The following is a 26,870-nucleotide window of genomic DNA, read 5'->3' on the forward strand; positions in this document are numbered from 1 at the left end:
GCAATAGCAAAATATATACTAATGATGCACTCACGGGGTTTAATCGAGCTTTGTTTACGGCAGCATATAAATTAAAGAAAGAGAAACACTACAAATATTTATGGTTAGGGAAATCGAGCTTCCTATTAAAAAGAGCAGAAAATGAGAGGGTTATCAACATAATGTAGCTATACTCTTTGTTCTTTTTTTCTTCATTTATTTTTCTTCGATGTTTGTTGACGTTCTGATTGATGATAACCCAATCATCGCTAGCAAAATTTTTTTTCAAAAAGCGCCCTCAGTGGGTTCTAACGATATAAAAGTTGTGCATCAGAATATACGTAGCCTTAGGCAGAATTTTGATTTATTTTTAAGTCATATCGATGCATTAGGTTGCCTACCAGATATTATATTTTTAACGGAAATTTGGATATATTCTTATGAAGTAAGTGCCTACGGCATACCTCATTTAAATTTTTATGCCAATGCGAATGATAGATACAGTGCGGGAGGTGTTGGAGCCTTTGTGCGCGATACTTATGAGTGTACCTCAGTAAGTAAAAATCTTTATAGTGCTGATATGCTACAACTTTCTCTTAATATAAAAGGCGAACAATTTGTTTTGCTAGGGGTATACAGACTACAATCTGTTCCTATTTCTGTATTTATTCAAGAATACTCCAGTTTCGTGCTGTGTGAAGAAACTACAAACTTTTTCATACTGGGTGATTTTAATTTAGACCTTTTGCATCACTGTAATGTGAGACTTAAGCCTTGGATTACTCGGGATCTCCTACAGAAAATAAAGCTCAAAAACCAACTAAGAAAAAAGTTTGCTAAGTATCCTAGTAATAGAAGGCTCCGCACTAGATATAACAAAATAAGTAATAGCACCAATAAGGCCGTACGACTGACGCGGGAAAACTTCTTTCGAAACAAGTTTAATTCAGCACTTGGTAATATTAGGAAAGAATGGGAAGTTGTCAATAATCTTCTTAATCGAAACGGTGAAAAAGATAAAGCTGGAAGTCAGTCGATTACGGATGCTGTGGAAGTAGCTAATAAACTTAACACGCACTTTACAATGGTTGAGAACACAGTATTAACTAACTGCAATTGTCGGTTTGCGACCCATTTACCATCGGGCCAAGATGCTCGAAATAGCTTCTTTTTTGACCCTATCACAGGTTTCGAAATTATAAGCATTATGAAAACCTTAAAAAACTCTAGTTCATGCGGTGAGGATGGTATTTCCAATTTAATTTTAAAAAAAGATATATTTTAATGTGGTTGATATACTGATATACTTATTCAACACCAGCATTACTAAGGGTATTTTTCCCGATGGTTTGAAATGTGCGATTGTAATTCCGATCTTGAAAAAAGGGGATAAAAAAGATGTTAATAATTACAGACCTATATCACTACTCTCGGCCATATCTAAAGTTTTTGAAAAGGCTGTTAAAACCAGAATTGTTAATTTTCTAAATAAAGCGAGCTTTTTAGCTCCATGCAGTTTGGCTTTCGTTCTGACCTTTCAACAGAAGACGCTTTGCTAGATTTTTGGCGCAACGTCTACAAAGCTCTGGATGAAAAAAGAAGTTGTGCTGGTCTCTTTGTGGACATAACAAAAGCTTTTGATATGGTCGATAGGGGTGTACTATTGGATAAACTATATAGTACAGGATTCCGCGGTGTTATGCATAAGTGGCTTAAATCGTATATATCGGGCAGAACACAAAAATTTAAAGTAGAATGTAGCTACAGTAGCTTACAGCTTGTTAATCTGGGCGTTCCCCAAGGCTCAGTTCTTGGTCCAATATTGTTCTTGGTTTATATTAATTCAATATTTAAGCTTCCATTGAGAGGCAAGGCCACTGCCTTTGCAGACGATCTTGCAATTGCCTACAGTACACCGAATTACTTTGAATTAATATGTGACATTAACCATGATATACATTTGTTACGAACCTGGTTCGCTTCACACAAACTGATTGTAAGTAGTAAAACTAGACTTATGTATTTCAGTCATGTTCTCAAAGAACAACCAAGTTATGATGTCATATTTCACTCCGCAGTATGCTATCGCTTTAACATGCACCATATAGCGTGCACTCAAAGTGACGCGATGAGATCTTTTGATTGTAATAGAAACTGTAGTGAGAGCTGCTTCAGGGTTGAAGTTGTTGAGAATTTCAAGTACCTAGGAATTATAATAGACAACCGCTTGAGTTGGTATGAGCACACTCGTCACTTTTATCGTCTGAAAAAGTTATGTTCAATATCCACTTTAAAAACAGTTTACTACGGAATATTTCAGTCTAAACTGCAATATGGTATCACATGCTGGGGCGGCGCTTCAGCTAATAAGCTGTCAGAAGTGGTAACAATTCAAAAGGGGGTTATAAGGCGAATCTGTAGTGCAAACTATAGGTCTCACTCTATGCTATATTTTAGGAAACTAGATACATTTCCGTGTCGACATCTCTATCTTTACAAAGTTTTAAAAACATTCTTTATACGGTGTGGCTACCTGGAAAGCTTTCCTTCGGAAGTCTACAACTTACGAAAAAATCTACTTCCGATGGTACAAATTCCGCATACTAGGACGTCGCACTTTAGAAGTTTTTACACATACACGTCGTGCAAATTGTTCAACTCCCTTCCTGCCACTGTACAGGTAATAAGAAATGTCAACTTATTTAAAAAAGAAGTTAAGCTGTATTTTTTTGGTTATAATCACTTTGAATTAGAAACGATGCTGAGGATGACCCTATAAACCGTACATTCCTAAGAAGCTGCAAATATTTAGTATTGATTCTCTTTCATATTTTTGATGATTTAATTTAATTTATAACTTAAACTCTTTATGAAATTTTTATTTTTGTACACCCCACACAAAACAATATACCAAAGCTAGGACTGGCATTTAGAACTATGTTAAACTTTAATATAAAAAATGCCATATACTTTTCCTATGCTGCATAGTAATTTGAAATTATTTAATGTAATATTGTAATCTTAGGTTAATAAGTATGCATTTGGAAAATGTTTAATAAAATTCAATACAAATACAATACAATACAATATCTATCCGAACCTCAAAAACGAGTGAAGTGGAAGCATCCCAAACAAAATATACAAATGGGAGATCTTGCTGTCCTCAGAGAGGACAACTTATCTCCCAACGAACGGAGGTTAGGTAGAGTCGTCAACGTACACCCCGGCGAAGATAACCAAATACGCGTAGTCTACCTGATAACCGAGAAGGGTTAAGTCAGACGACCTTTGGTCAAACTGATCCTTCTTATAAACATTTATTATAACTTTCGAAAATTAGTGAGTTCGAGAAGTTTTGGATACCGTGCGCGCAGGATTTCACAGCAATTTACTTCGGAGTGATATATAAATTCGTTATTACAAAGCTATGTTGACCTGTGTTATACATTTCCTCAGAATTTCGTAAATTTCAAAAACTCAACTTTGCGGAAATAAAAGGGGTTTCGTAAAAAGTTGTGTAAAATTCACGTTAGGCCAAAAAATTTTTTCCCCATGTTAACGAATTTGGAAAGTAGCTGCGTCCGCGGCACAATGGAATTTTTCATATAGACGCGTTTTACAAAAGCTTATGCATTCCAGCAACATCGCAACAATCAAGCAAGGTGTTGCGTTTATTAATATGAAGGAAAGACTTGGCAGTTGAAGTTTATTTCGCCTTGCCCATTCACATTCAAAATTTGGCGAATAATTGTTATAAACATTCTCACTATACAAAAATTTAATTTCTAACATATTTTCTAGACATAATGCATAGGATTGAATTAAACATATCTACATATATGAAAAACTGCTTATGTGACGGTGCTCTAAGTCTTAAGCCAGCAGACGCTTCGCGGAAACACGTATGAACACACACATGCATATGTACAGATGTTAGCGCGCATACAATGATTTAATTAATGCGTGAATTTACTTGCATCAATATGTTGATTGTTTTTGTGTTTACACAAATAGATATTTGCTACTATAACGGTTTATAAAATACACGTCGGTCTTCTTTCTTTCGAAAATCAGAGAAAAGTTTGTATTTCGTATTTGTATTTTCCTGCTTGCGCGCAGGGTTTCTGATAACGGGTACATATGTATGTACATATGTGCTTTAGGGTGTTCCGAGAAAAACAAGTTTCCAATTTCTATCCTCTCAAATGTTTCTATTTTATTAAAAAAAAAATGCTCACCAAAGATATGTCCTATAACTCCACTCTACGGGGTACGATATTTTTATTTTATTCTCCCATTTCGTTAACATGGGAAAAATTATTTTTTGTCCTTGAATTTACTCATCTTTTTACGAAAACTTTTATGTGGAGTTTTGACTAGTTTTGAGGACTTGTACAGGTTACAAAAAGTTTTTATGATTTTTTTTCTAATCATATCATTTGAAAACACTGTTAAGATATTGAGAACTTAATTACGAATTTATGTTATTATTATGTTATTTTAGTTATGGTTATTTGAATTTATTCTTTATCATTTCAATACACTTTTTAAGTGTCAGATAACTGTCTACACAATTTCGTCAAAGAACATAACTTCAAATAGCCATGACTTTTGGAAAAAATCGTAAATAAGATCTCAATACATATATTAAAGAGTGTTTAAAAATGATATGATTAGAGAAAAAAATCATAAAAATTGTTTGAAGTCTGTACAAGACCTTAAAACTAGGGGGCGGTGTCCGTTTTTCGGGTACCTCTTAGGGTGGAGTAATAGGACCAAACTTTAATGAGGGTTTTATTTTTACATCAAATAGAAACATTTGTGAGGATAGAAATTGGACAAAAATTTTTTTCGAACCACCCTAATTTGCACTTTTTCATATGTACCCGTTAGCGCAGAAATCCTGCGCTCATATCATTGGAAGCATATCGAAATACAAACTTTTCTCTGATTTTCGAAAAATAGAGCGAGATGTATTTTAGAAACCGTTATAGAAGCAAACGCATAATTTTGTGCTAACACATACACAATCAACATATTCATGCAACTAAATTTACTCATTACTCAAATCATTTGTAGTAAGTATGCTCGCTAGCATTAATGTACACATGTTCCAGCGTTGCTACTTGCGTAATTTTTTTTGTTCCAAAAGTGTATCATTCCTGAAAAAATGTATCATGTATCAAATGTTTGAGTCTTTCCGTCTTAATTTTATACAATGTGTGAAACAAAATTCTGAAATTAATAATATTTAAAACAAAACATCGCCACACAATTTTGGCTAAACGGATCGCACAACTGAAATTTATAAAATTTTACCAACGCTCAGTTTTAAATAAATGTCGCTGTTATAAAGGTTTTTCTATTTAACATATCGAACCGCGTTTATTTAAATGTTTTTATTATTTATACTTTTTTTAACAAACACTACTTATTTTAAACAAAACTAATACAAACAAAATAATTATGTAGAAGAAATACAGTTTATATATATATATAATATAGATATAAAAGAAAAAATAAATATCATTCTAAAATTTGATTTACTATAAAACTGCATATGCAAACGTTTCGTTGGCATTATCTAGCAGAAATTCATTTCAGGCAATAACTCTCGCAGCCAATGACGATCATGCTAAAATGTTGCGCAGAACAGCAGCATTAATGGGTCACTATGTTGCAGTAGTAAAACGTGGCAATACTTGAATTCGATGACATAAAATGCACTCGAATAGCGCTCAAGGAAAACATAAAATTGGTACCACACCTTTTGTTTTTCAAATAACACCAGGTTATACCCTACGCTTCTATAAATATATGCAAAATAAAGAAAACAAATTTGAAATTTCAAACTTTTGGTATGGTTGTATATTTGATACTTTGTCCGCCCTTGAACTCATTGAGCTGTTTTGTGCTGGGTTAGAAATATTTAAATATCGATGTTCCAAACAAGAACTATCGCTTTAAGAATTTTTGCATAGAATTTTTTTGTCAAAAATTTTAAAGGTGTTACTTTTCTTTGGCACGTTGTCCTTTACAAACTGTCAATATCTCTCGGTATGCTTGACCATGAATTAGGTGAGTGGCAATAATATAAAACTACCTAGTTTCGTTCTTTTACTTAGTTTTCAGTTCATTGTCGTATAGCTTAGGGACACACGTGTATTTGAAATATATTTTTTCGCTCGATTAGTGACAAAAATTTATCACGAAAAGGGTTTGATAACCGATCGAAATATCTAGTCATTGAAACAAGACTTTTTTCTAATAAGTCCGTTGTTTCATCAAAAATTGATGACTATGTCTTTTCCCAAATATCCAACCAACACTTCTCTTTTTAATGCCTCGATATGTTGACTAGCAATTTTTGTGGTAAGAATTCCATTGAAGTAAATTGAAAATTATATGTGGGTTAACGAGTGTGTGGCAAATTTTGCGAGCAGTATTTTGAATTTTTCCCTCAGTGAAAAGGAAATTAAAGTACCAAAATCGTGGCTACTTCCTAAAAAGGACCAAAATTGATAAAAGGAGCCAACGCACCAAATGGCGTTGGAAGGGACCAAATTGGCAACAGTAGTAGCAAGTATGCTCGCTAACATGTATGTATGTACAGTTGTGAACACGAAAATAGCAGTGAAATTTTAATGGTATGGTTTTCACACTATGCACTCAAATATTATATGGACTGTTAAAGGTGCAATTTTATCTATTATGAAATTGGTGCGCCTAAAATTAGTACTGCTAAATTGCAGTATGCATTATACTCAGTTGCAACTGAAATGTGCCTTTCAGTTGTAACTCCGCGACATTCTCCACTTCTATGACCGAAAAAGGGTGGGTGTCCACTATTAAGTTCAACCGATTCAGCTATAGGTTATAAACTATAACCAACAGAGGTGCGTGTCTCCGCTATTCAGAACAATCCGTTTTGTAGCAAATTATTTACCACTGCCGCGTGTCTTCAATAATTACCGCTAGATGGTTCTTCTAAACATTATCTAAGCGTTTTTTAACCACAAATGTAGATGTATATGAAGAGTATAGAAGAGTAAGATGTATTTCATAATTTATGTTCTTTAGGATGGGCCAGATATAAAAAGTAAAGTTTTTTCTTTTGGTATAGTAAAAATATTGTTAAGGACAACCAAAAAGGTTGAGTCTTAAGCTAGCAGACACTCCCGTTTCTCGGAACCGGACGCAGCTTTAATTTTTTTTTTTGCGGTAATAAATTGCCAATAAATGTAATATCAATTACTCAAGTCGTTCGGAAGTTGTAGGTCGTGTTTTCACGAAGTGTCCGCTGGCTTGAGTCTTAAGCTAGCAGACACTCCCGTTTCTCGGAACCGGACACAGCTTTAAATTTTTTTTGCGGTAATAAATCGCCACTAAATGAGGTATAAATTATTTAATATATAATAAACAACATATACAGCTATAGTGTGTCTGCCACCTTAATAGGACCTCATGCAATGATCAGAGATTCCGAAATCAATATTTATACCCATATGTATGTTATCTTCCAAATTATTTAACCTACTACATACATGGTCTAAACAGGTCCCTGAATCTGGGCGGATAGTCTCATGAATGAATGAAACTAGACCATGGTCCGCAAGAAGTGTAAGATAATTATCTAATAAAGCATTATGACTATGTAGGTCAAAATTAAAATCACCCATTATAACAGTATTTGCTGCTTTTTCTCTACTTAAAAAGAGGGAAAACTCCTCATGAAAGAGTTTAAAAGAAATTGAATGAAACATATACAGGCAAATGAAAGTGTATTGAAAATTGGATATTAGGATGTCACTTCATACTTATAGATATCTCGCACAAAAACACCAACACCTCCGGCAGAATACGAGTCATTTGCATTAGCAGAAAAATTATAACCAGGTATATTATAATCGTTAATTTCGTAGGAAAAAATCCAAATTTCTGAAACAAATATTATATAGGGAAGTTTAAAAAGGGATTCATGATTGCAAACAAAGAAGTCAAAATTCCGTCTTAGACTTCTTACATTTTGGTGAACAACAGTAAAGATATTATCTTCAGAGGTTAATAAATTAGAGTCATTGATGACATTTGCGATAGGGCTGTTATCAATAAAAACGGATCTTGAATTCATAATAAGTTAAAAATAAAGGAAAAGAAAACAAAAATGTATAATAAAAGGTTCAATTTAAATAGCAAGATCGTCAAAAAGTTCTTATAATAACAGCAGTATCGCTTTCATTTTTTTTTTTCATTAGCAGTCTCGAATTTTTTAACCAAAAGTATTTATATCTTTTTTTCTTTTTTTACTTTGTTTGCAGCTGCAAAAAGAGCTCTAAAATAACCTGTAAAGCTCTTGTTTATGTAGATATTTTTATTTCGGTCATCAGAAAAAAGCGACGTATTTCACTTTTTCCTTGCAGTTCGTTTGGCCATCATGATTTTCTTTTTGCTTTCGAACGATTTAAATTTTACGCAGACAATCTTACTGTTATTGACATTTGATGATTGGGATCGCCGTGCACTGACATGCTTAATGCTAATGTTTTCGATATCATTGCTCATTAACTCCACATTTAATGCATCACTGAAAATTTTCGCATTACATTCTTTGGCATTTTCTATGTTGACGTTCGGTACACCAACAACCTCAATACAATTCTCTAATTCGGATTGCTCTTTAAAATTTAGCCGACTCTCCAGCTTATTCACTATTTTCTTTAACGCTACATTTTCATCGCTTAATTGTTTTTTTTTTTTGATTAAGCAATCGATGTTTATTTGTTTCAGGCTAAGTATTTCCTCGTACAAAAGCTGACGAGTTATTTTACCTTCATCTAAATTTTCGCAGTTTGCTGCCTGCTCAGCTTTGTTTGCTGCTTTACGCTGCTCGCCTGTTTTTTGTTTACCTTTCGCGTCTCGGTTTGCAGAACTTGGCGAACAGGAAATAGCACTGTGTTGTTTTTTTAACACATTTGGTACACTTGCTAAATTTGGTTTTGCGGTTACAGACTGCGTTGTCGTAGTTGTTGTAGTTGCCTGTAATGTTTTTCTGCACAAAGCTGTGCATTTGTCACAACGATACTTTTTATTATTTACCTTAAAAAATTCTTTATCGGCTGCTTTGATGTTAACACGAATGCAATGAAAATAGTTCATACAGTCCGAACAATCAATTTTATTTGCACTATTCCGATCGATTCTTTCTTTGCAAATCAAGCAATTCATATTGAAATATAAATGATTAAAAATTTACTTAAAATTTGTTTTGAAAGTGAGCGCCCCACGATCACTTGCTTTCGCTTTCACTTCGTGTATGCTTCAAGAACAAGTACTCCGACAACGGTACAAACTTTGTCGGAGCGTCGCTATCCTTACGATCAGAATTCAAGGTTTTCATCTCACAAGCGCGAGAGAACGCTGTCTCGCAATACAGCTACTAGTCACTCACGTAGCATTTCAACCCTGCGGGCGCGCCCCACATGGGAGGGCTGTGGGAGGCTGGAGTGACCCAACGGACATAGAGCCGCTTACCCCAGGCCATTTCCTCACGGGCAGCCACCTACTGGCTCCGCCAGCACCAGATGCTAGTGACAGCTCTGCCTCGATGGTCAATCGGAGGCAGAAATTCAAAGCCCTCCATCACACTTTCTGCAAACGATGGAAGGTGGAATATCTATCCGAACCTCAAAAACGAGTGAAGTGGAAGCGTCCCAAACAAAATATACAAATGGGAGATCTTGCTGTCCTCAGAGAGGACAACTTATCTCCCAACGAACGGAGGTTAGGTAGAGTCATCAAAGTACACCCCGGCGAAGATAACCAAATACGCGTAGTCTACCTGATAACCGAGAAAGGTTTAGTCAGACGACCTTTGGTCAAACTGATCCTTCTTATAACGAAGGTAATGGATTGCGAGAAGCCCAAGAGCTCCTCATAACAATCCCTCCGTTCCTCTCCCTCTTTTCCAAATTCCACTTTCGCTTTTTTCCAAATTCCACTTTCCTCTCGCGGTAACGGAGACGGAAGGTATGCCTAACAGAAAGACGGAAGAGTTCCGTCGAGGGAAAGGATGTCCAAAAACCCAGCTCTAGTTCACCCGAAACTAGGCAAACCAATCACCTAACGCAGATCCGCTATCTGCCACAGAACATTACGGCCCTCGGCCTATTTTATTTTCAATTTTCAAGAATCAACCCCAAAATTCACTCGCTCACGCCGAGCGAGGACAACAGAACCCTAACGCAGACTCACGGTCTGCCACAGAACACCGAGGCACGTGGCCAGGGGCACGAAGTCAAACGAATTTGTCCAAAACTCCTCATATCACACAATCGCAAATGGGCGGATCCACAATCGGAAACTCATCTCAAACTCGAAAGGCGTAAAAATCAATCTTTTGACAGCTTGTTCCGAAGCCCGCTTTTTTTCAAACAAATAGATCTTAAAGGGCAAATAGGACTAAGAAAGTCGGGGAATGAGGGGCTACGCATACCATGCAATGAAAGGAATTATATATTTGCTATGCCTCATATCTTCTTGGATATCATGGCGTACGTTTTTACGTTTTTTTTATGTATATACAACATTACTATAAACTTCACAGATTGGAGATTGAATATCAAACGTCCGTTCGAAACCTTTAGCTCGAACAATCAAGACACACAAACTGATATAAACATTCAGTAGTAAATGGAGTTCTGTATGTAAGTCGATGACAACTCTTCAAGCTGGACATACAAAATTGTCAGAAACAATTATAGTGTGCATCATTTGAAAAGGAGCAAGGCAGATGCTGATTTTTTGCATAAGTTCTCATCTCTTTCATTCATTTGCTCTTGTCAAATAAAAAAAAAAAACCTGCCTCTACCTAATTAATAAAAAAAAAGCATACAAGGCGACTGACATGACTGCCTTCCGCGCTGACCATAATCAGCAAGCACAAAAGAAAAAGATCCATGCTGCTGGTATATTGAAGGGTATTGACACGAACGAAGTGCTACTGCACCACTTGTCGCACACGATCAGGATATAGTAACAACAACATTGCTGTCCAGGCTATGGAAGCTGGCAAAGCAATGCGGCATCAACAGGAATTGACATTGAAAAAGGCGCTCAAGCATGACCTAATCCCAGAGCCCTTCATCTTCTTTTATTTTCAAAGCAAAGCAACTTATTTTTTATTTTTTTTATTTAAGAACGGATTATAGAATTTCGCAAAGTTTAGAAAAACTTACCAACTACCTTTTTCCCGTTTGTACCATGTATTCGTTTAATTTATGAACGCACACACAGGTTTCCAGCACCTCTCACAATCAACGCAGAGCCTAGCATAGCGGAACGATAACAGCAATGTAAACGATTTGTGTAGTACTCTGTTTCAGGTACGCGCTGCAAACGTTTGTGTGTAAGCATATTAGCGCCTCAATGACCCGCAGGCTTTACAAAATTCTTTTTTTTTCATTTGAGGCTGACCATTTGTTTCCGCATACCCTCCTTTTTGTTCGTACCCTAGATAACGCCCGTATTTCTTCGAGCGCGTTTGTTTGGATGAGCAATGGTTTTACCCTTATTACAAATCTTTTCTGAGGCTATTGCGTAAGTCGGAAATTACAAAATTCCTAAAAAAAAATGTTGTTCAACAAATGTCCACGTACTACCAAAACTTGAAATGAACCGATCGAAGAATTGATGCTATATACCTATCGAAATTCACTTCTGATTCGCATCTTTGAGATCTGGTTGCCATTTTCCGAATCTCCATTAAGCTCTCATTCGTGGTTCCTGCTATCATTATGGGGTATATTTCTGACCTTCAAGTGTACTATCGTAAGAATATTTTAGTTTTCCGGTATAGCACCAAAGCGTTAGAAATGAAGGTATAGAATTACATTGGTACCAATCAAAATTCGATTACACGCGACCCAAGACACCCTTACTCGTCCTTATTCACTCAACATTTCACTCACCCGAAGTTTTTCTCCTGTTTCGGGTGTATTATCCCTAACCTCGAACAGTATCTGATACCCCCTACCACTGGTGGGGGGAAGTGTCAGAATTGAACGAGGTCTTTTACCAAAAAGTTACTAATTTTACCTTATTACCTCACGCAGTATCTGCTACCCCTTACCACTGGTGGGGGGAAGTAGCAGACTAACGCGAAGTTTCCCTTATAAAACACTGGCACTTGATATTGGCGAGGGAAACCACAAAAAGGATATTACACAGACATCCCTCAGCCAAAGTAATATACATTGATCAAGTTTCCAACATTTTCACCCACACCCATCCACTCGGCTATGACAATACGTTCACGTGCACCCTGGCCCCACAGTAAACCCAAACAACCAGTATAAAAGAAGGACCTATGCCAGAGATAAAGAGGGTTGGATTATTCATTTTATTGCGGCCTGGCTACTGCCATAGCACTCCTTAATTCGCAAATAAATGAAATAATTAACCAACTAATGTATCTTCAAGCAAACCGCATTCGGCACGATATATTAAACTAACTTAGTTAGTTTTACTCAAAAATCCGTATTTTTTTTGTTGAATATTACATTAAACCAAAACGAGATATTATATATTCACATGTTGCTTGCTTGTCTGCACAATGGTATGTACATAGAGCTACCTATCCTAAGAGTACCTACTCAACCGGTTCCTCACGTGGCGAAGTTTCGTCGGTAGGGACATACGTCCATGTTAAGCGGTCTTGATAAAATTGGATAACCAGTTGCGGACATTCCACATGGGCCCGTGTAGCCGGCACCAGTTCATCCTCATTAACCATTGCATGAGGAACATTATTTCATTCGTGGATGACATGGTTGCTCCTAATATGGCAAATGGTTCTAGTCCATAATCGAAACCCGCCGCATTACCAGGTTTTCATTCCACTACAGAAGAAAAGGAAAAGGAAAGGAAAATTAAATAAGTTGACGGGCGGAATAGTTGGGCGTTTCTTACCTTTTGCCGCATTCACTGATTCCTCAAATTCCGCAATAAACTCCGGGCACTTTAGGTTCTCCTCCGGTTCCCAGGAATTTTCCCATTCCACGCAATATTCAGTGCGGCCCTTACGCAGGCGCTTACCCACAATGCGTTTCACCGGATTGTCGTTAGTTTCGGCCATGGTACTATTCAGTTACTCAACCACGGCAATTTTGGTACGACGAAGCGCTGCTTTGTGGGCTGTGATGTTGCACCCTGATTATCCGCCTGGAGGATCTAAACCACGAAATTCTGACAATTTCACAAATGGGTGTTTCGTTACACTTGCTTATTTTGGTAGTTGGCGAACGTACAAATTCCGGCAGACTTTGTAGTGAATTGGTTTGCTAAAATGAGCATTTGTGGCCATAAATTGAAACAGGGTATATTTGTTGTTCCCGACGCGTTTCGACGTTTACCTTACGTCTTCTTCTTTGGGGATCTATTTAATGTTAAATATATAAAATTAAATATATTAAACATTATACATTAGATTATCTAAAAATAAACATGAAAGTGACACATCATTTAACACTTATTTTTCTACTTACATTAATATTAACATTAATAATTATTCGGTTCAAGTACTCATACAATTTGTTGCACAACATTATTCACACATTAAATGACATTTGTTTATTATACTCAGTTGAGCAGAGCTCACAGAGTATATTAAGTTTGATTGGATAACGGTTGGTTGTACATATATAAAGGAATCGAGATAGATATAGACTTCCATATATCAAAATAATCAGGATCGAAAAAAAATTTGATTGAGCCATGTCCGTCCGTCCGTCCGTCCGTCCGTTAACACGATAACTTGAGTAAATTTTGAGGTATCTTGATGAAATTTGGTATGTAGGTTCCTGAGCACTCATCTCAGATCGCTATTTAAAATGAACGATATCGGACTATAACCACGCCCACTTTTTCGATATCGAAAATTTCGAAAAACCGAAAAAGTGCGATAATTCATTACAAAAGACAGCTAAAGCGACGAAACTTGGTAAATGAGTTGAACTTATGACGCAGAATAGAAAATTAGTAAAATTTTGGACAACGGGCGTGGCACCAACCACTTTTAAAAGAAGGTAATTTAGAAGTTCTGCAAGCTGTAATTTGGCAGTCGTTGAAGATATCATGATGAAATTTGGCAGGAACGTTACACCTATTACTATATGTACGCTTAATAAAAATTAGCAAAATCGGAGAAGGACCACGCCCACTTTTGAAAAAAATTTTTTTTAAAGTCAAATTTTAACAAAAAATTTAATATCTTTACAGTATATAAGTAAATTATGTCAACATTCAACTCCAGTAATGATATGGTGCAACAAAATACAAAAATAAAAGAAATTTTCAAAATGGGCGTGGCTCCGCCCTTTTTCATTTAATTTGTCTAGGATACTTTTAACGCCATAAGTCGAACAAAAATTAACCAATCCTTTTGAAATTTGGTAGGGGCATAGATTTTATGACGTTAACTGTTTTCTGTGAAAATGGGCGAAATCGGTTGATGCCACGCCCAGTTTTTATACACAGTCGTCCGTCTGTCCTTCCGCATGGCCGTTGACACGATAACTTGAGCAAAAATCGACATATCTTTAATGAACTTAGTTCACGGGCTTACTTGAACTCACTTTATCTTGGTATGAAAAACGAACGAAATCCGACTATGACCACGCCCACTTTTTCGATATCGAAAATTACTAAAAATGAAAAAATGCTATAATTCCCTTTTAAAATACTCATTAACATCTTTCGTTTGATACCCATATTGTACAAACGCATTCTAGGGTCACACCTGGTCCACCTTTATGGCGATATCTCGAAACGGCGTCCACCTGTGGAACTAAGCATCACTCCCTTTTAAAATACTCATTAACACCTTTCTTTTGATACCAATATTGTACAAACAAATTCTAGGGTCACACCTGGTCCACCTTTGTGGCGATATCTCGAAACGGCGTCTACCTGTGGAACTAAGGATTACTCCCTTTTAAAATAATCATTAACACCTTTCTTTTGATACCCATATTGTACAAACAAATTCTAGGGTCACCTCTGGTCCACCTTTATGGCGATATCTCGAAACGGCGTCCACCTATACAACTACCACCACTCCCTTTTAAAACCCTCCTTAATACCTTTAATTTGATACCCATATCGTACAAACTAATTCTAGGGTCGCCCCTGGTCCACCTTTATGGCGATATCTCGAAACGGCGTCCACCTATGGAACTAAGGATTACTCCCTTTTAAAATACTCATTAACACCTTTCTTTTGATACCCATATCGTACAAACACATTCTAGGGCCACCCCTGCTCCACCTTTATGGCGATATCTCGAAACGGCGTCCACCTATGGAACTAAGGATTACTCCCTTTTAAAATACTCATTAACACCTTTCGTTTGATGCCCATATTGTACAAACAAATTCTAGGGTCACCCCTGGTCGACCTTTATGGCGATATCTCGAAACGGCGTCCACCTATGGAACTAAGGATTACTTCCTTTTAAAATACTCATTAACACCTTTCGTTTGATACCCATATCGTGCAAACTAATTCTAGAGTCAACCCTGATCCACCTTTATGGCTATATCCCTAAATGGCGTCCACCTATAGAACTATGGCCCACTCCCTCATAAAATACTCTTTAATGCCTTTCATTTGATACACATGTCATATAAACACATTCCAGGGTTTCCCTCGGTTCATTTTCCTACATGGTTATTTTCCCTTATGTTGTCACCATAGCTCTCAACTGAGTATGTAATGTTCGGTTACACCCGAACTTAACCTTCCTTACTTGTTTTTTTAATATTCTATTACATCTCTGTACAACAGCTGCGTAGACGCTGCTTATATTGTCAAAATCTTCTTTGAAGTTCATCGCGTTTTGTAATTGTTGTTGAATGCGTATACTTTCGAGCGTCAGCCTCGTTTTCTCTCTCCCTTCAATGTCTAAAATTTTAACATTTGAGAAATCCGTTACGTGATTGCTCTTTGTTAGGTGTTGTGCTAGCCCGGTCGACGTTTTTTTGTTTTCTGCATCTTTCTTATGTTCATTAATTCTTATACCTAGTTGCCGTTTTGTTGTACCGATGTAACATTTGTTACAGTTTTCATTTTCGCTACCATTGCAAGTTCGTAAACAACATCGGTTTGTTGTTCTTTTTTAATTGGTTCTTTTGGTCTAGTGAAAAATTTTTTGAGCGTGTTGTTTGGTTTATGCGCGTAATTAATGTTTTTGTTATTTATTGTTTTATGTAATATTTCATTATCTGTAAGGCCCGGGATGTAAGTTGCGCCGATATATTTCTTGTTCGTATTATCTTGTTGTGTGTTGTTATCTTTTTGGTGAACTCTGTTCACAGTATTTTGGATTAGTCTATCCGTAAGAGAACTTGGATAGCTATTGTTATATAGAATTTCTTTTATCTTTTTAATGTTATCCGTCCAGAAATCTTCATTGCTGAGTAATATTACTTTTCTTATTAAATTCGTTGTTGTGTTGATTATTTGTCTCCATGGATGGTTTGAGGGGTAATTTATTAATCGTCCAGAGGCAACGGATTTTGCGTACCAACTCATTAGTAAATTTTTATTTTTTCAACTCACTTCTACATCTAGGAAGGCTAATTTATTGTATTTTTCCATTTCAATCGTGAATTTTATACTCGTGAGTTGAGAATTTAATGTGTTTAATATTTCTTCCGCGTCTTTAGATTTAATTATTGCAAATACATCATCTACATACTTGTTGATGTATTTGATGTATATGTCCTTTTTCTTTAATTCAGCTATGCTCTCGTCAAGGATTTTGTCTAGTAATATATCTGCTATAGTCGGAGATAGTGGATTTCCCATTGGCATCCCGTAGGTTTGTTGATACAATTTTGAATTGTACATGAAATAATTGTTTTCTCGCAGGCAAAATTCTAGTATGGTTTGGAATTGTTTCTTTGAAATATTTGTATGTCTTTCCAACTGCGTCCATTGTTTCATTATCGTCTGTATTGCTATGTGTGTGGGAATGTTTGTAAAAAGTGAAATTACGTCAAATGATATAAGTATTTCGTCATCATCAATATTAATATTTTTCAATCTTTCTTTTAATTGGAACGCATTTTTTACATTATAATCATCAGATATTATATTTTTCAGTATGGCACCGGTATCTTTAGCTAAACTATAGCAAGGTACTTTCGTAGATGATGATATCGGCCTCAGTGGCATGTTGTCCTTGTGGATTTTCGGTAGACCGTATAATTTGGACGCGACAGCCGCAGTACATGATAATTGAAATTTTTTTTTTTTTGCATTCATTTTATTTTGTTTGTATAGCTCGTTAACGATGGTATTGTTCTTCCTCATTAGTTGTTGCGTTGGATCCTTCCTAATTATTTTGTAGACTTTCCTGTCGCTTAGTAAGTCTGCCATTTTTTCCTCGTACTCGGTTTTATTTATTAATACCGTTTTGTTACCTTTATCCGCCTGTGTTAATATTATTTTGTCCTTGTGTTGACGTAAAAACTGCTTTGTGTCTTCGAAAGTTCTCCTAATTAGCTTATCTTTGGGGTTATGGTTGATTCGTGTTTGGTAGCTAGTGATTTTTTCAGCTATACTGCTTCTTATTGCGTCCTTACTTTTTTCGTCTTCGATCTCATGTAATCCTTGTTCCAGTTGCGCGATAAGATGTATTGGAGAAAAATTAACTTTTGTGATCGGTAGTGCAAACTTTGTGCCAAGCGAGAGTAATATGCAGCTTTCTTGAGGTACGTCGATATTCGTATTGTTTATGAACCAGTCCTCGTTGAATCGTATGCCAAATTTATCGATGTTTTTCGTTATTTGTGTTTGGATCTTCTTTTGGTGTGTTTTTTCCGTGGCGTTGATGAAGTAGTTTGTGAAATGTTTTTGTTTTTCCACAATATTATCATAGTCGTGTTCATTGAATTTATGTTTTAGTGTATTAGTTACGTATTTTAATTCGTCTTCAATTATTTTAATGTATATATTTGTTTCCTTAATTTCTAGGTTTAATATTTTTAGTAGGAAACCGGTTTCCAATTTTTATACCTTTCATGAAAATGAAATGGTATATTAATTTCGTCACGAAACCGAAAATTGTAAGTCCTTAAAGGAAAATAGATAGACCCACCATTAAGTATACCGAAATAATCAGGTTGAAGAGCTGAGTTGATTTAGCCATGTCCGTCTGTCCGTCTGTCCGTCTGTCTGTTTGTATGCAAACTAGTCCCTCAATTTTTGAGATATCTTGATAAAATTTGGTGAGCAGGTGTATTTGGGTGTCCGATTAGACATTTGTCGGAACCGACCGGATCGGACCACTATAGCATATATCCTCCATACAACCGATTTTTCAGAAAAAGAGGATTTTTGTAATATCTTACCCAATTTAACAGATTGAAGCTTCAAACTTCACCATATACTTTCGTATATTGCACATATTGTTGCCTGAAAAAATTTATGAGATCGGTCGTATATATAGTATATATCCCCCACAACCGATTGTTCAGATAAGGAACTTTTCGTAATTACTGCCCTATTTTAAGAGCTAGAGGCTTCAAATTTCAGCGAATGCTTACGTATATAGCATATACTGTTGTCTGAAAAAATCATAAAGATCGGTGGTATATATAGTATATATATGGTGGTATATATAGTATATATATATAGTATATATATATATAATTTCGCAAATTTTAGCCCCATTTTAACAGCTAGAAGCTTCAAATTTCACCGAATATTTACTTATATAGCATATATTGTTGTCTGAAAAAATTATAGAGATCGGTTGTATATATAGTATATATCTCATACAACCGATTGTTCAGATAAGAAACTTTTCGCAATTTCTACCCCATTTTAACAGCTATAAGCTTCAAATTTCACCGATTGGTTATGTATATAGCATATATTGTTGTCTGAAAAAATCATAGAGATCGGTTGTATATATAGTATATATCTCATACAACCGATTGTTCAGATAAGAAACTTTTCGCAATTTCTACCCCATTTTAACAGCTATAAGCTTCAAATTTCACTGATTGCTTACGTATATAACATATATTGTCGTCTGAAAAAATCATAGAGATCGGTTGTATATATAGTATATATCTCATACAACCGATTGTTCAGATAAGAAACTTTTCGCAATTTCTACCCCATTTTAACAGCTAGAAGCTTCAAATTTCACCAACTGCTTACGTGTATAGCATATATTGATGTCTGAAAAAATCGTTGAGATCGGTGGTATACATAGTATATATCTCATACAACCGATTGTTCAGATAAGAAACTTTGCACAATTTCTGCCCCGTTTTAACAGTTAGAAGCTTCAAATTTCACAAAATGCTTTCGTATATAGCATATATTGTTGTCTTAAAAAATCATAGAGATCGGTGGTATATATATTATATACTTCATATAAACTGTCATATTGGACCCTTTTTTACGGCTAGAAGCTTCAAGATTCATCAAATTTTATCAAATAGTTACGTTTACGTCATATATTTTTGGAATACGTGATTCGTAGCCATAGTTTTTACATGCAGACCACAAAAAACGTGAAGCTTTGCATCCTCACACAGATTACCTACCTATTTTTATACCTTTCATGAAAATGAAATGGTATATTAATTTCGTCACGAAACCGAAAATTGTAAGTCCTTAAAGGAAAATAGATAGACCCACCATTAAGTATACCGAAATAATCAGGTTGAAGAGCTGAGTTGATTTAGCCATGTCCGTCTGTCCGTCTGTCCGTCTGTCTGTTTGTATGCAAACTAGTCCCTCAATTTTTGAGATATCTTGATAAAATTTGGTGAGCAGGTGTATTTGGGTGTCCGATTAGACATTTGTCGGAACCGACCGGATCGGACCACTATAGCATATATCCTCCATACAACCGATTTTTCAGAAAAAGAGGATTTTTGTAATATCTTACCCAATTTAACAGATTGAAGCTTCAAACTTCACCATATACTTTCGTATATTGCACATATTGTTGCCTGAAAAAATTTATGAGATCGGTCGTATATATAGTATATATCCCCCACAACCGATTGTTCAGATAAGGAACTTTTCGTAATTACTGCCCTATTTTAAGAGCTAGAGGTTTCAAATTTCAGCGAATGCTTACGTATATAGCATATATTGTTGTCTGAAAAAATCATAAAGATCGGTGGTATATATAGTATATATATGGTGGTATATATAGTATATATATATAGTATATATATATAGTATATATATATATAATTTCGCAAATTTTAGCCCCATTTTAACAGCTAGAAGCTTCAAATTTCACCGAATATTTACTTATATAGCATATATTGTTGTCTGAAAAAATTATAGAGATCGGTTGTATATATAGTATATATCTCATACAACCGATTGTTCAGATAAGAAACTTTTCGCAATTTCTACCCCATTTTAACAGCTATAAGCTTCAAATTTCACCGATTGGTTATGGATATAGCATATATTGTTGTCTGAAAAAATCATAGAGATCGGTTGTATATATAGTATATATCTCATACAACCGATTGTTCAGATAAGAAACTTTTCGCAATTTCTACCCCATTTTAACAGCTATAAGCTTCAAATTTCACTGATTGCTTACGTATATAACATATATTGTCGTCTGAAAAAATCATAGAGATCGGTTGTATATATAGTATATATCTCATACAACCGATTGTTCAGATAAGAAACTTTTCGCAATTTCTACCCCATTTTAACAGCTAGAAGCTTCAAATTTCACCAACTGCTTACGTGTATAGCATATATTGATGTCTGAAAAAATCGTTGAAATCGGTGGTATACATAGTATATATCTCATACAACCGATTGTTCAGATAAGAAACTTTGCGCAATTTCTGCCCCGTTTTAACAGTTAGAAGCTTCAAATTTCACAAAATGCTTTCGTATATAGCATATATTGTTGTCTGAAAAAATCATAGAGATCGGTGGTATATATATTATATACTTCATATAAACTGTCATATTGGACCCTTTTTTACGGCTAGAAGCTTCAAGATTCATCAAATTTCATCAAATAGTTACGTTTACGTCATATATTTTTGGAATACGTGATTCGTAGCCATAGTTTTTACATGCAGACCACAAAAAACGTGAAGCTTTGCATCCTCACACAGATTACCTACCTATTTTTATACCTTTCATGAAAATGAAATGGTATATTAATTTCGTCACGAAACCGAAAATTGTAAGTCCTTAAAGGAAAATAGATAGACCCACCATTAAGTATACCGAAATAATCAGGTTGAAGAGCTGAGTTGATTTAGCCATGTCCGTCTGTCCGTCTGTCCGTCTGTCTGTTTGTATGCAAACTAGTCCCTCAATTTTTGAGATATCTTGATAAAATTTGGTGAGCAGGTGTATTTGGGTGTCCGATTAGACATTTGTCGGAACCGACCGGATCGGACCACTATAGCATATATCCTACATACAACCGATTTTTCAGAAAAAGAGGATTTTTGTAATATCTTACCCAATTTAACAGATTGAAGCTTCAAACTTCACCATATACTTTCGTATATTTCACATATTGTTGCCTGAAAAAATTTATGAGATCGGTCGTATATATAGTATATATCCCCCACAACCGATTGTTCAGATAAGGAACTTTTCGTAATTATTGCCCTATTTTAAGAGCTAGAGGCTTCAAATTTCAGCGAATGCTTACGTATATAGCATATATTGTTGTCTGAAAAAATCATAAAGATCGGTGGTATATATAGTATATATATGGTGGTATATATAGTATATATATATAGTATATATATATATAATTTCGCAAATTTTAGCCCCATTTTAACAGCTAGAAGCTTCAAATTTCACCGAATATTTACTTATATAGCATATATTGTTGTCTGAAAAAATTATAGAGATCGGTTGTATATATAGTATATATCTCATACAACCGATTGTTCAGATAAGAAACTTTTCGCAATTTCTACCCCATTTTAACAGCTATAAGCTTCAAATTTCACCGATTGGTTATGGATATAGCATATATTGTTGTCTGAAAAAATCATAGAGATCGGTTGTATATATAGTATATATCTCATACAACCGATTGTTCAGATAAGAAACTTTTCGCAATTTCTACCCCATTTTAACAGCTATAAGCTTCAAATTTCACTGATTGCTTACGTATATAACATATATTGTCGTCTGAAAAAATCATAGAGATCGGTTGTATATATAGTATATATCTCATACAACCGATTGTTCAGATAAGAAACTTTTCGCAATTTCTACCCCATTTTAACAGCTAGAAGCTTCAAATTTCACCAACTGCTTACGTGTATAGCATATATTGATGTCTGAAAAAATCGTTGAAATCGGTGGTATACATAGTATATATCTCATACAACCGATTGTTCAGATAAGAAACTTTGCGCAATTTCTGCCCCGTTTTAACAGTTAGAAGCTTCAAATTCCACAAAATGCTTTCGTATATAGCATATATTGTTGTCTGAAAAAATCATAGAGATCGGTGGTATATATATTATATACTTCATATAAACTGTCATATTGGACCCTTTTTTACGGCTAGAAGCTTCAAGATTCATCAAATTTCATCAAATAGTTACGTTTACGTCATATATTTTTGGAATACGTGATTCGTAGCCATAGTTTTTACATGCAGACCACAAAAAACGTGAAGCTTTGCATCCTCACACAGATTACCTACCTATTTTTATACCTTTCATGAAAATGAAATGGTATATTAATTTCGTCACGAAACCGAAAATTGTAAGTCCTTAAAGGAAAATAGATAGACCCACCATTAAGTATACCGAAATAATCAGGTTGAAGAGCTGAGTTGATTTAGCCATGTCCGTCTGTCCGTCTGTCCGTCTGTCTGTTTGTATGCAAACTAGTCCCTCAATTTTTGAGATATCTTGATAAAATTTGGTGAGCAGGTGTATTTGGGTGTCCGATTAGACATATGTCGGAACCGACCGGATCGGACCACTATAGCATATATCCTACATACAACCGATTTTTCAGAAAAAGAGGATTTTTGTAATATCTTACCCAATTTAACAGATTGAAGCTTCAAACTTCACCATATACTTTCGTATATTTCACATATTGTTGCCTGAAAAAATTTATGAGATCGGTCGTATATATAGTATATATCCCCCACAACCGATTGTTCAGATAAGGAACTTTTCGTAATTATTGCCCTATTTTAAGAGCTAGAGGCTTCAAATTTCAGCGAATGCTTACGTATATAGCATATATTGTTGTCTGAAAAAATCATAAAGATCGGTGGTATATATAGTATATATATGGTAGTATATATAGTATATATATATAGTATATATATATATAATTTCGCAAATTTTAGCCCCATTTTAACAGCTAGAAGCTTCAAATTTCACCGAATATTTACTTATATAGCATATATTGTTGTCTGAAAAAATTATAGAGATCGGTTGTATATATAGTATATATCTCATACAACCGATTGTTCAGATAAGAAACTTTTCGCAATTTCTACCCCATTTTAACAGCTATAAGCTTCAAATTTCACCGATTGGTTATGTATATAGCATATATTGTTGTCTGAAAAAATCATAGAGATCGGTTGTATATATAGTATATATCTCATACAACCGATTGTTCAGATAAGAAACTTTTCGCAATTTCTACCCCATTTTAACAGCTATAAGCTTCAAATTTCACTGATTGCTTACGTATATAACATATATTGTCGTCTGAAAAAATCATAGAGATCGGTTGTATATATAGCATATATCTCATACAACCGATTGTTCAGATAAGAAACTTTTCGCAATTTCTACCCCATTTTAACAGCTAGAAGCTTCAAATTTCACCAACTGCTTACGTGTATAGCATATATTGATGTCTGAAAAAATCGTTGAGATCGGTGGTATACATAGTATATATCTCATACAACCGATTGTTCAGATAAGAAACTTTGCGCAATTTCTGCCCCGTTTTAACAGTTAGAAGCTTCAAATTTCACAAAATGCTTTCGTATATAGCATATATTGTTGTCTGAAAAAATCATAGAGATCGGTGGTATATATATTATATACTTCATATAAACTGTCATATTGGACCCTTTTTTACGGCTAGAAGCTTCAAGATTCATCAAATTTCATCAAATAGTTACGTTTACGTCATATATTTTTGGAATACGTGATTCGTAGCCATAGTTTTTACATGCAGACCACAAAAAACGTGAAGCTTTGCATCCTCACACAGATTACCTACCTATTTTTATACCTTTCATGAAAATGAAATGGTATATTAATTTCGTCACGAAACCGAAAATTGTAAGTCCTTAAAGGAAAATAGATAGACCCACCATTAAGTATACCGAAATAATCAGGTTGAAGAGCTGAGTTGATTTAGCCATGTCCGTCTGTCCGTCTGTCCGTCTGTCCGTCTGTCCGTCTGTCCGTCTGTCTGTTTGTATGCAAACTAGTCCCTCAATTTTTGAGATATCTTGATAAAATTCGGTGAGCAGGTGTATTTGGGTGTCCGATTAGACATTTGTCGGAACCGAGCGGATCGGACCACTATAGCATATATCCTCCATACAACCGATTTTTCAGAAAAAGAGGATTTTTGTAATATCTTACCCAATTTAACAGATTGAAGCTTCAAACTTCACCATATACTTTCGTATATTGCGCATATTGTTGCCTGAAAAAATTTATGAGATCGGTCGTATATATAGTATATATCCCCCACAACCGATAGTTCAGATAAGGAACTTTTCGTAATTACTGCCCTATTTTAAGAGCTAGAGGCTTCAAATTTCAGCGAATGCTTACGTATATAGCATATATTGTTGTCTGAAAAAATCATAAAGATCGGTGGTATATATAGTATATATATGGTGGTATATATAGTATATATATATAGTATATATATATATAATTTCGCAAATTTTAGCCCCATTTTAACAGCTAGAAGCTTCAAATTTCACCGAATATTTACTTATATAGCATATATTGTTGTCTGAAAAAATTATAGAGATCGGTTGTATATATAGTATATATCTCATACAACCGATTGTTCAGATAAGAAACTTTTCGCAATTTCTACCCCATTTTAACAGCTATAAGCTTCAAATTTCACCGATTGGTTATGTATATAGCATATATTGTTGTCTGAAAAAATCATAGAGATCGGTTGTATATATAGTATATATCTCATACAACCGATTGTTCAGATAAGAAACTTTTCGCAATTTCTACCCCATTTTAACAGCTATAAGCTTCAAATTTCACTGATTGCTTACGTATATAACATATATTGTCGTCTGAAAAAATCATAGAGATCGGTTGTATATATAGTATATATCTCATACAACCGATTGTTCAGATAAGAAACTTTTCGCAATTTCTACCCCATTTTAACAGCTAGAAGCTTCAAATTTCACCAACTGCTTACGTGTATAGCATATATTGATGTCTGAAAAAATCGTTGAGATCGGTGGTATACATAGTATATATCTCATACAACCGATTGTTCAGATAAGAAACTTTGCGCAATTTCTGCCCCGTTTTAACAGTTAGAAGCTTCAAATTTCACAAAATGCTTTCGTATATAGCATATATTGTTGTCTGAAAAAATCATAGAGATCGGTGGTATATATATTATATACTTCATATAAACTGTCATATTGGACCCTTTTTTACGGCTAGAAGCTTCAAGATTCATCAAATTTCATCAAATAGTTACGTTTACGTCATATATTTTTGGAATACGTGATTCGTAGCCATAGTTTTTACATGCAGACCACAAAAAACGTGAAGCTTTGCATCCTCACACAGATTACCTACCTATTTTTTATTTTATATTTATCTTAAAAATCGTTTAGATATGTTCAAATTTGACCAAATGCTTACGTGTATAGCATATATTGTTGTCTGAGAAAATCATAGATACCGGTGGTATATATAGTATATATCCCATACAACCGATTGTTCAGATAAGAAACTTTGCGAAATTTCTTCCCCATTTTAACAGTTATAAGCTTCAAATTTCACCGATTGCTTACGTATATAGTATGTATTGTTGTGTCAAAAAATCATGGAGATCGGTGATATATATAATATATATATGATGGTATATATAAAATATATATATAGTATATATATATTTTTTTACGATTTCGGCCCCATTTTAACAGCTAGAAGCTTCAAATTTCACCAACTGCTTACGTGTATAGCATATATTGATGTCTGAAAAAATCATTGAGATCGGTGGTACACATAGTATATATCTCATACAACCGATTGTTCAGATAAGAAACTTTACGCAATTTCTGCCCCGTTTTAACAGTTAGAAGCTTCAAATTTCACAAAATGCTTACGTATATAGCATATATTGTTGTCTGAAAAAATCATAGAGATCGGTCGTATATATATTATATACTTCATATAAACTGTCATTTTGACCCCTTTTTTACGGCTAGAATCTTCAAAATTCATCAAATTTCATCAAATAGTTACGTTTTCGTCATATATTTTTGAAATACGTGATTCGTAGTCATAGTTTTTACACGCAGACCACAAAAAACCTGAAACTTTGCATCCTCACACGAATTACCTACCTGTTTTTATAACTTTCATGAAAATGAAATGGTATATTAATTTCGTCACGAAACCGAAAATTGTAAGTCCTTAAAGGAAAATAGATAGACCCACCATTAAGTATACCGAAATAATCAGGTTGAAGAGCTGAGTTGATTTAGCCATATCCGTCTGTCCGTCTGTCCGTCTGTCTGTTTGTATGCAAACTAGTCCCTCAATTTTTGAGATATCTTGATAAAATTTGGTGAGCAGGTGTA

This window comes from Eurosta solidaginis, chromosome X, assembly GCF_040869045.1.
Source record: "Eurosta solidaginis isolate ZX-2024a chromosome X, ASM4086904v1, whole genome shotgun sequence".
In the NCBI taxonomy this organism is placed as follows: Eukaryota; Metazoa; Arthropoda; class Insecta; order Diptera; family Tephritidae; genus Eurosta; species Eurosta solidaginis.